Raw genomic sequence first — 16,756 nt, 5'->3', positions numbered from 1 at the left:
GTGTTTACATGGATGTTTGCTTTAGAATTATTTACCACAGTGTACATTTATTCTGTGTATTTTTCTATATGTGCATGATATTTCACAATAAAAAGTTTTTAAAATTATTACCTGAATTTCCTTAACCTGAAAATTTTGAATTTTAAAATGAGTAGCTTCTTGGTAATTAAATCGTTCCTTTCCAGGAACTCTGAGCTCTGAAATAATTTTCTTTGGTTCCTAATCTTTAATTATAATACTCACCAAATATAATAAGTTAGAAGGAAAAGCCAAAACATTTTGTCTATGAAACCTCTTTGGAAAAGACATCTTAGGTGTTTCTCTATTGATGAAGACAATTTGTCCTAGAACACATGTGCCAAGCATCTGCTTTTGGAAGCCAATAGAGCATAGAAAATATAACTGCATGATTTGATCTCAGAAGAAAAGAATTAGGGTATGGAAACACCATTAAATAATAATTAAAATGATGTTAGTGTGCAAAAATATATATAAAGTTGGATTCTGGGTGACTTTCGGCTCAGGGATTTATCAAGGTAAGGGTCAAGGTTAGTGATGAGAAAGTGATATTCTCAGGGATGCAACCAGAGAAGTGAAAAGAGAGCAAGTCTAGGACAGGAGGGAAGGGGCCTGATGAAAGTAAATGTAACTTAACACAGAATCCTAATTAGAGCCAGTAAATAATTTAGTCAAAGGATAATCCAGTCTTAATATAATATATTTGATTTCTACTTCTTGAAATTTAGAAAAGTTCTATTATATCTTGGCATTATTTTTCTTTCATATATAAGCATGTCAGAGATATCACTTATATCAAATATTTAAATAATAACTTAGTAGGTTTGAGTATTAGCCTTTCCTGCCATTTTTCTTTAACTTTTTTTTCTATTTTGAAATGAAAATGTGTATTGAAGCTATACAAAGACACTCTTCTCTGTCAAACTCCTTTTCCCAACATATTATCCTCATGACCTAAAATGTTTCCAAATGCATGAACTGTTGTTATGCTTGTTCATCTTTCCTTTTAAATGACTTTCCCTGTAGCCTTCTTGCTCTTTCTGGTTAGCATTCATTAAGGACTGATAGAACTGAAGTAAGGTTGTCCCATTGGTGAGGAGTAGGGGAAGGGACTAGCCAAAGGAAAAACAGTTACTTTTTGTCAAGTGAGACAGCCTAGTCTCCAAACTGCTTTGGACCTATGTAGGCCCTCGCGAAATTCAAACTGCAGATAGAACTTAGTTTTTAAACATGACTGCTTCTTCTCCCTCACTATTTTTAGATAATGTCTCACAACATTATCTCATAATGTCTCAACAACATTCCTCAATTATTTTGAAAGTAAAAAGAAAATTGTACTTTTGATATAGTGAATATTAAAATTATTTCAGGATATGTTAAACAAACTCTCTCCATTATTTTTCAAATGTTTACAAACATCCCTATGCTTTTGGCAAATTTTTTTAACACTCAGTAATTATCCATTTGCCTGCTCTCTGTCTCATGGCTAGAAAGAACTGAGGGATGGCCATGCTGAGTTAACTGTACTCTGGATATCAATAGATCAGACCCCTGTGTATATATATATAGGAATTACCTAAACACAGTTATATAGCTCAGAGTTATAACTCACAGTCCCTAAAAGATCTAAACAATTAGAATCCAAAAATTAAACTCTAATTATAAAAGAAATCAATATTCATGTTTTTCAGAGTTCCAGAATAGAAAACTACAGGGATATGACTGCATTTTAACATAAGCCCCTAGTCAAAAGCTCTCTAAATACCAGTAAATAAATGTTTCATTCAAATCTTACTTAAAATATCACCAGTAAACTCTCTTTCATGCATGCTAAGTCACTTCAGTAGTGTCCTAGTCTTGGCGACCCCACGGACTGTAGCCCATGGCTCCTCTGTCCATGGGATTCTCCAGACAAGAATACTGGAGTGAGTTGCCATGCTCTTCTCCAGGGGATCTTCTTGATCCAAGGATTAAACCTGCATCTCTTGGTCTCCTGCACTGGCAGGCGGGTTCTTTACCACCAGCACCATCTGGAAAGCCCACTAACCTCTCTTAAGTGTTGCAAATTTATTTAGAAGTAGGAAAGGAAACAGAATACAATGGAAAGAGAACTGGAACAGGAATTGGCCTGACTAGGTTCTAATCTGTCATCTGTTAGCTAGATGTCTCTGGATACATTTAACTCTTGATCCTTTGGTTCTTCACTTGTAAAATGTGAAGGGTAACACCAGATTTATCTGTCATGGAGGATTATTTTAAGGATCAAATAGAATTTCGCTTAGCCATCATAAAAGCTGTTTTAAAAACACCATTCAGAACAGGGATCACAGAGAAGGGTATGATGACTTAGTCCAAATCTCAACCAAAGGTAATCTTCCCCCTGCACAGAACTTTATGTCTTCCTATCTTCCACATGATGTTGTTCTGCCAATAATTTTGTCTCTACTAAATCAATAATCTCCTTTTCTTTTTAATCTGGCTCCTTTATACTCAAAAAATGATCAAATTGCCTAAAAACTAAAATAAGGAAACAGAACAAAAAACTTCTCTAGGCATTGCCTTTCCCTTAAAGAATCACCTTAACTCTATCTTTTCATCCTTGCCAAATTTGTTTTTTAAAAATTCCTATACTTACTCTACTGACCTTCTAATTATTCCCCATCCTATTACAGTAGGATTTTTCCCCTTCACCCTATTAACACCATCCCTACTGGGTCATTAACTACCTCCTGTTTGAAACACTCAGTGATATTTTTAGGGCTCATATGTCTACATCTGACACTTAACACTCTCTTTTTCTTTAAAACAAGGGATGGAAAACCACAGCCTGCTCTTGTTTTTAATAAAGCCCATGAACTTAGAATTAGCTTTCACATTTTTAAACAGTTTAAAAAGTCAAAAAAGAATATTTTTGACACAGAAAAATTATATGAAATTTGAATGGTGGTGTCCATGAAGTTTTATTAGCACATAGTCATCTCTATTTGCTTCTCTACAGCTACTTTTTTTTTTAATGCAGCCATGAAATTAAAAGATGTTTGCTCCTTGGAAGGAAAGCTATGACAAACATAGACAGCATATTAAAAAGCAGAGATATCACTTTGCCAACAAAGGTACAGACAGTCAAAGCTATAGTTTCTCCAGTAGTCATGTATAGATGTGAGAGCTGGACCATAAAGAAGGCTAAATACTGAAGAATTGATGGTTTCAAATTGTGCTGAAGAAGACTCTTAAGAGTCCCTTGAACAGCAAGGAGATCAAACTAGTCAATCCTAAAGGAAATCAACCTTGAATATTCATTAAAAGGACTGATGCTGAAGCTGAAGCTCCAATATTTTGGCCACCTGACGCAAAGAGCCGAGTCACTAGGAAAAGACTTTGATGCTGGGAAAGACTGAGGGCCTGAGGAGAAGGGGGCAACAGAGGATGAGATGGTTGGATGGCATTACCAACTCCATGGATGTGAATCTGAGCAAATTTCAGGAGATAGTGAAGGACAGGGAAGCCTGGCATACTGCAGTCCATGAAGTCACAAAAAGACACTACTTACCAAGGGAACAACAGTGGCTTCTTTCAGCCTCATAGGCGGAGTTGGGTAGTTATTGCATAGGCAGTATAGTTCAAAAAGCCTAAAATATTTACCATCTGGCCCTTTAGAGGAAAAGTTTGCATATACCTACTTAAACTCCCTCCAGACAATATGTCAAGATGCCTTTCCTGTTAAAGCTCCTTCTCCAATAAGGGCCTCCCAGAGCTGTTGTGAAGATCACACAAAACATACTCAGGGTACCTAATACAGCATCTGTCCTACAATTTGTGTTCAATCAATGTGAACACCCTTGTCTGCTAACTCTTCCCCCTCTATCTATCCCTTAGATGTGTGTTCTTCAAGATGCATCCTTTATTCTGTGCCTCTTTTCTCTTCACATCCTTTCTCATAAACTCATTCCTCCCATGCCCTTGGGCATCTTCTCCATACTCATGACTTCCAAAACTACAAATCCAGGGCCAGGTCTTGCTTTACCTGGATGCCCTTCAAGAAAGCAAGCTGGGTACACCCAAAATTGAACTCATCCTTCCTCTGAAAATATGTTGCCTTTTCATATTCCTGATCTCAGTTAATAGCACAGCTTTCCACTCATTCTCCCGACCCAGAAATCTCATCCTTTCCTTTCTACCTCTCTCTCACCCTTCATTTTCAACTAGTCAATGAATCCTTTCCCCTGCATCTCAGAAGCTTGTCCCGCCATCCACAAAGTCATCATGCTAAGTCCTCTTAATTTCTTCTCTGGAATTTCAAAATCAGTGAGCTTGTAGGCTGGCCCCATTTGGATTTATCTTCTACATTTCCACCAGAGTCACTTTTCATCTTCTTACACAACTAATGGAATTATAGGGACTGCCTACTCAATGACCCCTTCAACTCTTACTACCACAGGATGAATCCAAACACTTGCACCTGGACTTTCACAATCCTCCATTCATTCCATCAACAAATATTTATTGAGCATATACTGTGTGTCAAATGTTGTGCCAGACTATGGGAATAGCAGTGAATAAGACCAGGACGGTCTCAGCTTGCTGAGGCATTCCAATCCAGCAGAAGAGATCAAGATTATACTAAGTACCATTGCATCTCCCCCTACCCATTTTAGAAAAGGCACACTGTCATAGTGCCATCTGCACATGTTGTGATCTCTCTTTAGAATACCCTAACTTTCATGGAATGGCTAAAATACCTCCTCTGGTGTGGAAACTTTCCAACTTGTAGATATCAGAATTAATGCTGGCCTTCTTTGTATTCTCTGAGCTTATCTCTGTCATTTAAACACAGTATTATACACCTCTGCTTCTTACTTCGCTGGATTGTGTATATCTTATATTCAGGGGCTATGTCTTTTTGATGTCCCCATGCCTAATTCAGCAGTCATTATTGGTGCTTTGATTAATTAGTTTTGTCTCTTCTGTGACTAAAGGCTAAAAACTGGTTTAATTGGTTTTACAGTTAACTGTAACAAGCAATATCAGAAAAAAATACACAGGAAAATATATTTAGAGACAATATATATTGCTCATGTATAAATATGACCAAAATAATGTTATTTGCATATTTAAGTTATAAACTTTTAAAATTTTAATTTTATATTTTGTTCATTCAGGAAAAGCTAAATGACCTGCCAATAAAGACATATTTAGCTGTTAATGCTTATTTTAATCTCTGAATTTTTCCTTATTTTAGAATCTTCAAATCATATTTTAGTGAAATACAAATATCTTTGCTAAGAAATATTTGAGAATATTATTCTTACAATAAGATATTTGCTTTATATGAATAATACATCTATATTCTCTAGACCTTTAAGTCATAAACGATGCAGAAAATAGAGAAGGATGGATGAGCTGCAGAAAGATTCAAGAAAATAATTAAAACTACTCTCATCTTTAAGATGTGCCAAAGGGGAGATCCAGGAAATTACCAAGCAGTTCACATCAATACAAGGAAAGAAAAGAACAAATAATAATAGAATTGATCAGGAAGTACTTAGGCAAGAACAATTTAATGAGCAACTACCAGCATGAGTTCATGCAGAAAGATCATGAAATACAAAGCAAACAAAAAGTGTTAGTATAAGCAGAGTCAGCCAAAAAACCCTGAATTTGTCTATATAAAATTATACCAATTTTATATACCAATTATACCAATAGTCAGATGGAAAAATTGTTTTCAATTAAAATAAACCTATAAGGATAAGTATAAATTAACATTTGACTGCTATACTAGAAAAGACAGTACTTATTTTAAAAACTTGCTATCAGAAGATATCTTCAACCCAACCAAGCCTCCACCACCAAACTCCAAGTAATGCATATGAAAGCCAATGGCATTACTTCAATCAATATTCATACTTCATCTCCCAAAAAACAATTCGCTCAAGCCCTGCTAATAAGTGGTTTTCAAGTCAGCTAAATATGGACTTCTTTGTGAATGACTCCAGCATGAAAACTAGTGGAGATGGAATCCTGACAAGACGACAGCAGCTAGCAATCCAGGGGTTACATGTGAGTGTATCAAGTTTTACTTTTTGAATATAATTTGCCTATGTGTTAGGAAATATTTGGACTGCAGGGTCAAGCTGAAAATTCTAACTGGGCCAGGAAAAGCTGTATTCATTAGGAGGTCTCTCTGATCAATGGGGCTCAGATCACCTATAAGTATCACCCTCTGTCAAACATGGGCTTTTCACTGATTAGGGAGGAACCTCCTGCTTGGACCAGGAATCATGAAGCTCAACAGCAGGGCAGAAGTGTGCTGTGAGCCAGCAGGGTGTTCTCAAGGTAGCCGTGTGCCAGAGAAGCATCAGCCACAGAGGACAGTTTGTTATCGTGACCTCTGTAGTGAGTACAGAACTGACAACATGATTGTATGAACACACTATTTGACAGGAAAGAAGGAGCCACTCACCAGAATTGAACAAAATAAGAAATATAGTGGAAAATATTTGGATTTTGAAGACAATGGGAATTAAAATTAAATTGGGACAGCCTCCTCTCTGTATCTTTCCTCAGAATGTTAAATTCAAACACAGTTTTGCAAATGTCATACATTTTTCTAGAATTTTTATATCTGAAAGTCTGTTGAGCTTTTATATGGGTCAAAATATTAATATATCCTCTTTGCCATCATAAATACCAACCTCGCTTTCTCCAGATACTTCATTTCTAAGCATCTCCATTTTTTAGCATTTGCCATATAAAACTTCCTTCTCTTACAGTTAAATTCTAGGAAATGGATTCAACTCTTAGTATGTCAGTCCCTCTATACAAAGTATGATGGATTTATTCAATGTTTATTAACAATGATGTTCATATACAAGAAACAGTCATATATTACACCTATCCAGTTGGGAATTATATTTGTGTAGCAAATAAAATGATTCATTCTTTCCTATTATATAGCAACACTTAATTGGTGAATATAACAACCTTGCTTTTTTGGAAATTAATTCTATACAAAATTGGTCCATCTTCATTTACTACCTCTGACTTCAATTCTAACATTAAGAATAGCTTTGTGCCTACTACCTTTCTCCTCTTTCCTCATAAGCACTTAAATAACTTTAAAAATTTAACTCATAGTTAGAGCAAAATTAACTTTATTAAACATATTTTATTCTTTTAGAGTCTTCCAAGCCTCTACAAATGTTATCACATTTTCCAGTATTATTGGATAATATTCATTGAATAATATCCTTAAGCTCTGGTGAATTACAGAACCTTGAAAATATTCGTTCTCCATCTTTACAAATGGGGTGGTAAGAAAACAGAAAACCTGTTTATGATCTATGGAATCCATAGACATGATCTATGAAGTTTAGAACTATTTTTTTAAAGCAGTCAGATTTATAAAACTTAGAAAATAAGAGGGGTAAAACAGTTGTTTATTCACTCTACATATTAGTTTCTTCAGTATACTATATGGACAACTGAAATAAGACTCCTGAGATACAGATCCTCATTAAAATACATGGTATTGTAAAATTCAGTTATATTTAATGAGGCTACTGACATTCCCCAGTCAAGAATGCTAACAATGCTGTTTGGTTGTCATATTCATCTTTTTATATTCCTATAAAACTAAGGCAGGGATATCAATTTGGTAAAGTATATTGAGTAAGATAAATCCCTGTCTTATTAGAAGGATTTCTTAGACTAGTGACTGTATTTGAATATTTGGACAACATGCATATGTAGAATTATTAGAGCTAACTTTTTTTTAAGCTAATATGTATTGAGTACTAACAACAGAGCATGCACTGTTCTATTTGTTTCACATTAATTAATTTAATCCTCATCTAAATGAATTAGGTGCTATTAATAAATTTTGTTGGTAAGTAAGTTAAAAGATAGGAACTTAAATAACTTGCCCAAGTTCACACAGCTAGTAAATAGGATATTGGAAAACCTTTATTTTAAGGAGAGCTGTAGATGTCAGCTGGCTTGGCCTAGCTCCACTGATGTCTCTAGAGATAATGGAGAGTGGGCTCCAGGTCTCTGAATTCCAAGTTAACATGTCATCCCATAAAGTCATGCTAATTTATATATTCATAAACAGTACAGGTATAGGCATACTCACAGAGTTGAAGCCATAGGGCATTCAAGTTTAGTGTCAGCAAAAACTGTCCCCAAGAGAGGTGCCCCTCAATGTTCCTTGATCTCCAAACTGTCCCTGTGCTTCTTGTTCATTCTTGTTCATTACTTTTTATGGTAATTTAATTGCAATGTAAAATTTTAGCAATATAGACAAACATAAAAAGAAAATACAATTTTAAAGCATCCATAATTACTGTATTCTTCATTCAGAATAAACCACTGAACATATTTTAGTGACTATACATTGATTTTTTCCCATGAATATGCATGTGTATATATATATATATGTGTGTGTATATGTGTGGGTGTGTATTTTACTTAATTTGGATGCATGCAGGCATGCAAAGTCACTTCAGTCATGCCCAATTCTTTGCTCAACTCTTTGCAAATCCATGGGCTGTAGCCCACCAGGCTCCTCTGTCCATGGGATTCTCCAGGCAACAATACTGGAGTGGGTTGCCATTTCCTTCTCCAGAGGTTCTTCCCAACCCAGGGATCGAACCCAGGTCTCCTGCATTGCAGGCAGATTCTTTACTGTCTGAGCCACTAGGGAAGCCTATACAACAATCCTACAGCATTGTGTATATATATAAATGCTGTAGGATTGTTGTATATATATATACACACACACACACATACACACACACACATGTGTGTGTGTGTATATATATATATGTACTATACATTATCCTTCCAAGAGTACCAACTTACCTACTACCTTGTAAAAGTTGAATTCTGGTGTCATCTTTTTTCTTTAATCTCTGATGCTTTTATAGGTGAAAAACTGCACCGTTTTGCTTTAAATTTCATTTTTATTACTTTGAAGAGTAAACACTTTTTCATGTTTATTGGGCACGGCACTTCTTTCCATGTCCTGTTGCATTTTTACTCCAAACTGAGTCTTTCTTGAAAGATCTGTCATCTGACATGAACCTAGCTCTGGCCTCAGCAGCAGTGAGGCTCTGCATTCTGCTTTTGCTCATCTAGCATTTCAACAGCCCACTGCCCTTTCCTTTTGTGTTCCCACTTCCAGCCTCGTGCTGATGGTTCACTGATTCTGCCTCACATGGCATACAGAGAGAAGAAAGGGGGGGGGGGGGAAGCCTACTCCTTCGTCCACTGTATGAGAAGATTTCATTTATGCAAAATTTCAAGTTTTAAATACCAGAAACAAATTTATCATCAGAAGGATATCAAGAGGTTTCTCTCTCTTTTTTAGAGCGTCAAAAATGCATCAATACGACCCTGAAGGGCATGGAAAACAGCCGGTTACTCACTGAAAATGACTGCCAATTTATTAAGCACTTTACTATGTACCAGGCACAATATCTGAAGCTTTTATATATACACTTTCTCTTAATCCTAACAAGAATTTTGAGAATATTATTACTCTATATATTTTAAAAATCCATATCAGAGCGTAAATCTGTGCACAAGGCTAACAAGCAGCAAAGCTGGGTTCAGCATAAGTGTTGGGTGTTTAAACCATCCTATTTCTCAGCTGATTCAGCACAGTAATAATGATGCCATTAATTTCTTGGAATCTTCTTTTCATCTGCTTGTGTCTGATGATATAACATTCCAGTGAGTCAACCCCACCCTTTTGAGAAGTTTCACCCAAAACAACTGACTGTAACAAACTTCCAGTTCTCAAAACTATGATCATTTCTAAAATCGAGGTGGAATTTAGTACAGGTGTGACTATGGCTAATGATTTATAGCACTAAATACATTTGAAAACATAAAGCTCCCCTGATTCTTAAAACAATAATCATAGGAACATTTCCCAATATCACTCACAGACTCTGGAATTTGTCACCTACTTTTGGCTTTTCTACAAAAAGTCTTAGGGTAAATGATTCCAAATGTCTGTGATATTATGAGACAAGTTATAGTCCTCCAACTTGGTTCATTCTCAAGATTATTTTGATTATTCTGAGTCCCTTGTGCTTTCCTAAATTTTAGGATCACCCTGTTAATCTCTTCAAAGACAACTTGTTCAGATTTTTATATAGTTGTGTTTACTCTGTATATTACTTGGAGATTATTTCTATTTTAACAATATTGTCTTCCAACCCATGAATATGGAATGTCATTCCATTTATTTAGGTCTAATTTAATTTCTTTCAACATTATTTTCTGTTTTTAGCATATAATGTTTGCATCCTTTCATTAAATTTATTCCTAAAGTTTAATATTTTTGATCTATGGTGAATGCAGTTTTTTCTTAATTGTATTCTTTGATTGCTCATTTTGTATACTGCTCTTGCATCATGAAGCCTTTCTGAACTTGTTTATTAGCACTAACAGCTTTTTAATTGATTCCTTAAGATTTTCTAAATACAAGACCATGCTATCTGCACATAAAAATTGTTTCATTTCCTTTCTAATCTGGATGCCTTTCATTTCTTTTTCTTGCCTAATTGCCCTAGCTGGAACCTCTCGAACAATGTTTGATAGATATGTGGAAAGCAAAGAACTTTGCCGTTTTCCTGATCTTAGATGCAAAAACATTATTTTCAACATTAAGTATGATGTTAGTGAGTTTTCACAGATAGATTTCATAGTCTGAAGAAATTATTTTCTATTCTAGTTTGCTGAATGATTTTATCATAAAAAGTGTTAGATTTTGTCAAATGCTTTTTAATTTATTAGGATTATCTTGTGGCTTTTATCCTTTATTCTATTGATATGGTATATTATGACAACTGATTTTTTATAAACTAACCTTGCATTCCGGAGAAGGCAATGGCACCCCACTCCAGTATTCTTGCCTGGAAAACCCCTGGAGGAGTAGCCTGGAAGGCTGCAGTCCATGGGGTCCCTGAGGGTCAGACACGACTGAGCGACTTCACTTTCACTTTTCACTTTCATGCATTGGAGAAGGAAATGGCAACCCACTCCAGTACTCTTGCCTGGAGAATCCCAGGGACGGGGGAGCCTGGAGGGCTGCCCTCTATGGGGTCGCACAGAGTCCGACAGGACTGAAGCGACTTACCAGCAACCTTGCATTCCTCGGATAAATCTCACTTGGACATGGTGTATAATCCTTTTAATATGTTACTAGATCTATTGGAAAAGACTTTGATGCTGGGAGGGATTGGGGACAGGAGGAGAACGGGACGACTGAGGATGAGATGGCTGGATGGCATCACTGACTCGATGGAAGCTAGTCTGAGTGAACTCTGGGAGTTGGTGATGGACAGGGAGGCCTGGCGAGCTGCGATTCACGGGATTGCAGAGTCGGACACGACTGAGCGACTGAACTGAACTGAACTAGATCTATTTGCTAATATTTTGCTGAGGATTTTTATCTACATTCATCAGGGAGATTTTCTCCTCATGTCTCATCTTGTTTTGGTATAATGGTGATACCGACCTATAGCGTGAGTTGCAAAGTGATCATCTTCTTCGGAAGAATCGATAAAGAATTTATATTAGTTATTCCTTAAATATTTAATCATTTTTTTAAATTTTTACATTTTTTAAAATGTAACTCCAACAACATACCCCAATAGAAGGAAATGAATGTCCACCCTTTCACTTTGTAACAACTCTGAAATTACAATCTACGGCAGCGATCTTTGATCAACAATGGTATTATCAAAGTTTGAGCTACATCCAGGGAAGAAAAAGAAGTTCCCTAATTCATCCTTAAAAGTTTCCCAAGTTTTAAAAGAAAAAAAGTGGAGTAACCCGGATCTTGGTGTAAATGGCTGGTCCTGCACCCTCGGCTCTCCCCCCTTTCTCCACTCCCTCCCCCGATGCCGGGTTCAGTGCCAGGTACTCGCAGATCTAGTAAGTGACACCGGGGATGGCTGTGGCATCATCCCTCTTCCGTCAGCATCTGGAGAGGAAAGAGGGTTGGGCCGAGAGGGTCTCCCGGGCGGGGCGGAGGAGGAGAGAGTGCAAAACACAGCCTCGCCCCTGGAACCCTCGAAGCAGCAACGCCCCTCGCTATAAATTTGGAGCTGCCTCAGAGAGGACGATTCCAGCGCCAGTCAGCCAAGGGCCTGAGGCGACTGAGCGCCCGGGCAGAGGCGCGATTAGCAGCTCTGCCTACCCAAGACTGCGATCCATGAGGAGGAACCCAAGCGAGCCCCGGGAGTGAGGGCGCACCCTGAACCGGCGCCGCCAGCTCGGCCCAACGCCGGCGCAGCGTCCCGAGTGAGCGCGGGTGAGTGGCGCGGACTGCCCCACCAGCTTAGGGGCTGGGGCGGGGGTGTCAGTTTCGTGCCAAGGTGTCAGCTGCGGGCGCGGTGCCGGGAGGCTCTTGGAGACGGAGGCTAGAGCGAGCTAAGGTCCCCCGGCACCCACTGGAAGGTGGAGGACCTTCCCCAAATCAGATGTGGGAAGAAGCAGTCTGATCTTGTTTGCCGCATGCCCCCCGACGTTTCATTCTGATTTGACCAAACTCTGTGGATCACAAGTGAGGCATCTGCAGAGATGGGATGCAACCAAGGAAACTTTCTTCCCGAGGCTTTTTAGCTAACTCGTGTCTTTAAACTGTGATCTGTGCATATTACTCCTCGAGGCGGAAGTACCTTTAAAAGTTGTGCCAGTTTAAAGGAGTACTTGATCTTCCCCACACTCAGCCAGGCACCTGCAAGGTTCACCTCCCTACCTCCCCTCTTCAAATGATAACGCTGGGTCCTTGGCCCGGGATGCTGAGTCCGCATCGAATTAACTGGGGAGAAGGAAAACGGAGCTTTTCCGCACACGCCAATCCCCACAGCCCTGGCCAGAGCATGTTTGTCACTGAGGGGGATTTTAGGAGAAATTCTTCTGCTTCCAAGACAGAGCAGAACCTCTTGCTGACGCCTTCCCTTCATACACCCCTCTACCTAGCACCCCATTCTCCAGTTTTCTTAAATGTCCAGCCTGATCTACCCACAACGCCAGATGCTTTGTCTCCAGAAGAGTCTCCTGCCCTGAGCTATTGAGCACATTGCGGGCCTCTTTACCTGATCTTTCTTTGCTGTTAGCTTAATTAAGAATCAAACACCCACGAGTGGCCCTCTGGAGCCCTGCCTTCTTGGCGAAAGTCTGGGTGCTCGCTTTCCCTTGGGATCACATTTTCCACCTGGCTACTTCTAGTGTCGTTCCTAGATGAGAGTAACAGTGAGGCAGGGAGGAAATCTGGCACCCCGCCGCTCTGTTTTATAACTTTTTTGAACAACCTCTATCTCCTCTTCAAGTTGCTGTCATCCCCAACATGATTCTCTTGGTAGTTATACCACCCTGGGTCTCCAAGGTTTATTCTCCTTAGCATAAGCTGTAACACCTTTATACGTCTTCTTTAAAGGAAACTGCCTGTTTCCCTTGTTGCCTGCTAGTGTTTCCCTAGCTCTCAAGGCCCCACCACATGGATAATCTCTCTGGAGACTGATGGATTCCAACACCCATCTGGAAGACAGTGCAGGGGCAAGGAAGCACAGAGAGCTGGGAATGGAGACTTCCACATAACTGGCCATGTGCTGTTAGAGTTACTTCACAACTCAAACCTCAGGTCCCTCTAGTGATAAAATTCCTTGATTCCTTTTGTTTCCTAGTTATTGCTTTAAAAAATAAAGTCTAAAACAATTACCCTTTTAGCCCATGTTTGTGCTCCTCAAAACTGTCTAAATAGCTCTCCTGGTAAATTATCTGCTCTGGAAAATCATTGGGTCCAAGTGTCCATCCCCTAGATTACAGTTGGAAGTTTCTACAGCCTGGCTGAAGGATCAGGGAGTGGCCCCAAGTTGCTGGATCTCAACACTTTGCTAAAGTTTTCATGATTAGTAGTATCTAGTCCATTATCTACTCTATTACAGCTCCCTTTTTTTTCTTCCTAATTTCTTTGTTTTTTGTGTCCATCATGAGGCCTCAATTTCTAGCTCGATTCTTCTTTGATCTTAAACTGAATCAACTGTCCCATCATCCAACCCAAAAGAAAGCTGGTTTTCTTCCACTGAAGCCAAAGGGAGACAAGTTTTATAAAGGGTCTCCCAGTCACTCTTGCTTTGGCAATGCTCTGCATCCCAGGAGTTTTGAGCTCAAATCTCTGCTATCCCTCTCTTACTCTGCTTTAGTGCTCAAACTGTGACTTTGTGAATTGTTCAGGTTTCTTCTTTGTTTTTTCTTTTCCTACTTTTAGTAAGAGTTGTGTGTGTGTGCTGGTATATAATTTGGGGTTATTCTGCTGCTGCTGCTGATTACTGTTGTTGTTGTTACTATGATTAATTCTTGTCCTGAGCTAGATGAAAAATAATGAAAGAAAATTTGCTGCTTACCCAAAGCCCAGGTAAAATACTTGAGAGCTTCTCAGATAGCTCAAATAGTAAAGAATCTGCCTGCTATGCAGGGGACCTAGGTTCCATCCCTGGGTCAGGAAGATCCCCTGGAGAAGGGCATGGCAACCCACTCCAGTATTCTTGCATAGAGAATTCCATGCACAGAGGACCCTGGCAGGCTACATACGGTCCATGGGGTCTCAAAGAGTTGGACACGACTGAGTTACACATTCACACATTCGAAAAGGAGTTTGAAACTCACAGTTAAAATGCATGATTCACGTCTCTTATAGTTTTATCTGTGCTTTCACAGTGTCCTTTTAATGCAGCTGACAGTTGCTGTATTTTGTTTTCAAATTTGATACAGGGACCAAGATCCAGACCCATCACACTTGGATGTTTTGGCTGCCTGATGCAGGCTCCCGGTCTTTTGCCCCAAGCTCACTAGTTTACTTAGTCCTCTTCCTGCTCAGTCATGACTGAGCAATGCCAGAGCCTCTCAGAGCAGTCTGAAAAATTAAAAATTTTAGTTAGAAGTTTGAAGTACATCCAAGTGTTATAAAAAATTAAAAGCTGTTTTGAAGACAGACTGTGGCAATAAAAAAAATACAGAGCCAGAGCAACAAAATGTCCAAGTATAAAAAATGTAACCAAACACCCCTGTTATCTAGCAAACTGGAAAAACCAGCTTCTTAACCCATCACTACTGGAAAGTACTATTATTTTCTTCAAAATGATTATAAATTTTCTCTTTCAAAATTGTCTGAAGTCATTGGATAACACGGTTTGTTTCTTTTCTCATTAGTGTCTATTAAAACAGTACACTAAATTTAGGTATCGTTTTACATTTTTTATTTTTAATCACAATAGGAATTTCAGCTATGAAAAATCAGCTTTTCAATGGCTTAATATACAAAGCCATCTTAAATCTAGAAGTATCTCTGTGGATTTAAGGTAATAGGCAAATGATTTGGCAAATTACTACTATTATCCTATTAAAGCTCTAAAATACATCTATAATACATCACAGCAAAAAAAAAAATCTACAGAGTTATAAATTTGCCAGATGCTTTGTTTGCTGGTTATTTTAATGACAAACTTGACAATTAGAAAACAAAATATATGTTTAGAACAATTATAACATGACAAGTGAATCTTAGCTGTGGTTGTATTAACATTAAAAGTTTTCTGATTTTGATCCTTTCTCTTCATAGCAGATGATCACTGTGGGAAAAAATTTCCTTGACTATGAAAACCAAAATTTCTTTCAAAATATTTTACTAACAAAGAATATATATATATATATATATATATATATATATATATATATATATACACACACACTAGAAGTAAGTGTCTAGAATCTTCCAGTTATCATTTGATTTTCCTTCCTATAGTCAAGAATATTTTAAATTGTGTTGCCCATTTACTTTTCTAACACAAATTGGAAAAATGGGTAAGAAATAGGTATGCTTTATTTTTCATAGTCTAAGTACCAATTCTACATGCCCTTAATATTTAAAATCATAGCATTAATAACCATTCAGTTTGGGTCAAGTTTTATGGGATTTCTTATTCTCTTCATATAATCAAAGCTACTTTGTTCTTCATCAGATGATGTTAAAATCTCATTTAGATCAATGACTTAAAGTACTTTGGCTACATAGTTAACTTCAGAGTAAGAATACTGACATATACACATTTGGTTCTGTACTTTTTTAATAGAATAATTATAACAATATACTGTAATAAAAGTTATATGGATATAATTCTGTACTTTTAAAGAGAGTTAATGATTACTAATTTCCTCTATAAGTTTTCTTTAGTTATTTCTTATTTTAATCAAAGCTCCTCTTATCTGCCTTGGAAAAGGAAAAATTACATGTATGAAATATATCAACAATTGCAGAAGATACTTACTGAGGGAATGCAATGGATCTGAGAGACCTTAGGTCCTGAGGACACACCAAAGTATAAAAATGGTCTTTGTCCTAGAGAGATGTTGGTCAAGCTAAGTACATATTAGATATAGGTCTCGCCAGTCATCTCAATGCCGCTGGGGTAGGAAGCCATTTAAAAGCAACCCTCTCTTCCTTCTACCTTTCAGACTGGGTGGAATATCTAATGTGGTTTCATGTTTGATTCTGGCCCCTTCCATAATAACCACCACAACTTTCCTTTCCCCATGGGGTTTTAACTCCTTTGATAGTATGCACCACACCCAACTGCCTTGTCTTCTGTTATTAAAGTCACTTTCTTGCCTGTTTGTCTGATTTTGGCTTAATTTGTGGAAAACATTAAATATATTTTCAGAT

The 16,756-nt window shown here is 37.8% G+C and overlaps 1 protein-coding gene across 1 annotated transcript in view; it reads left to right on the top strand.

The window, feature by feature from the left end:
- The first annotated feature begins 11,944 nt into the window (after positions 1 to 11,944).
- Positions 11,945 to 16,756, top strand: part of AGTR1 (angiotensin II receptor type 1) — a 52,923-nt gene continuing 48,111 nt past the window's right edge. The window contains exon 1 of the mRNA XM_069563053.1: positions 11,945 to 12,346. The gene's annotated coding sequence lies outside the window, so the exon portion shown is untranslated. The remainder of the gene's footprint in view (positions 12,347 to 16,756) is intronic.

This window comes from Ovis canadensis, chromosome 1 (genome assembly GCF_042477335.2).
Source record: "Ovis canadensis isolate MfBH-ARS-UI-01 breed Bighorn chromosome 1, ARS-UI_OviCan_v2, whole genome shotgun sequence".
Lineage (NCBI taxonomy): Eukaryota > Metazoa > Chordata > Mammalia > Artiodactyla > Bovidae > Ovis > Ovis canadensis.
Note: the sequence above shows the minus strand (reverse complement) of the source record. Positions and strands in the feature narration are given on the sequence as shown.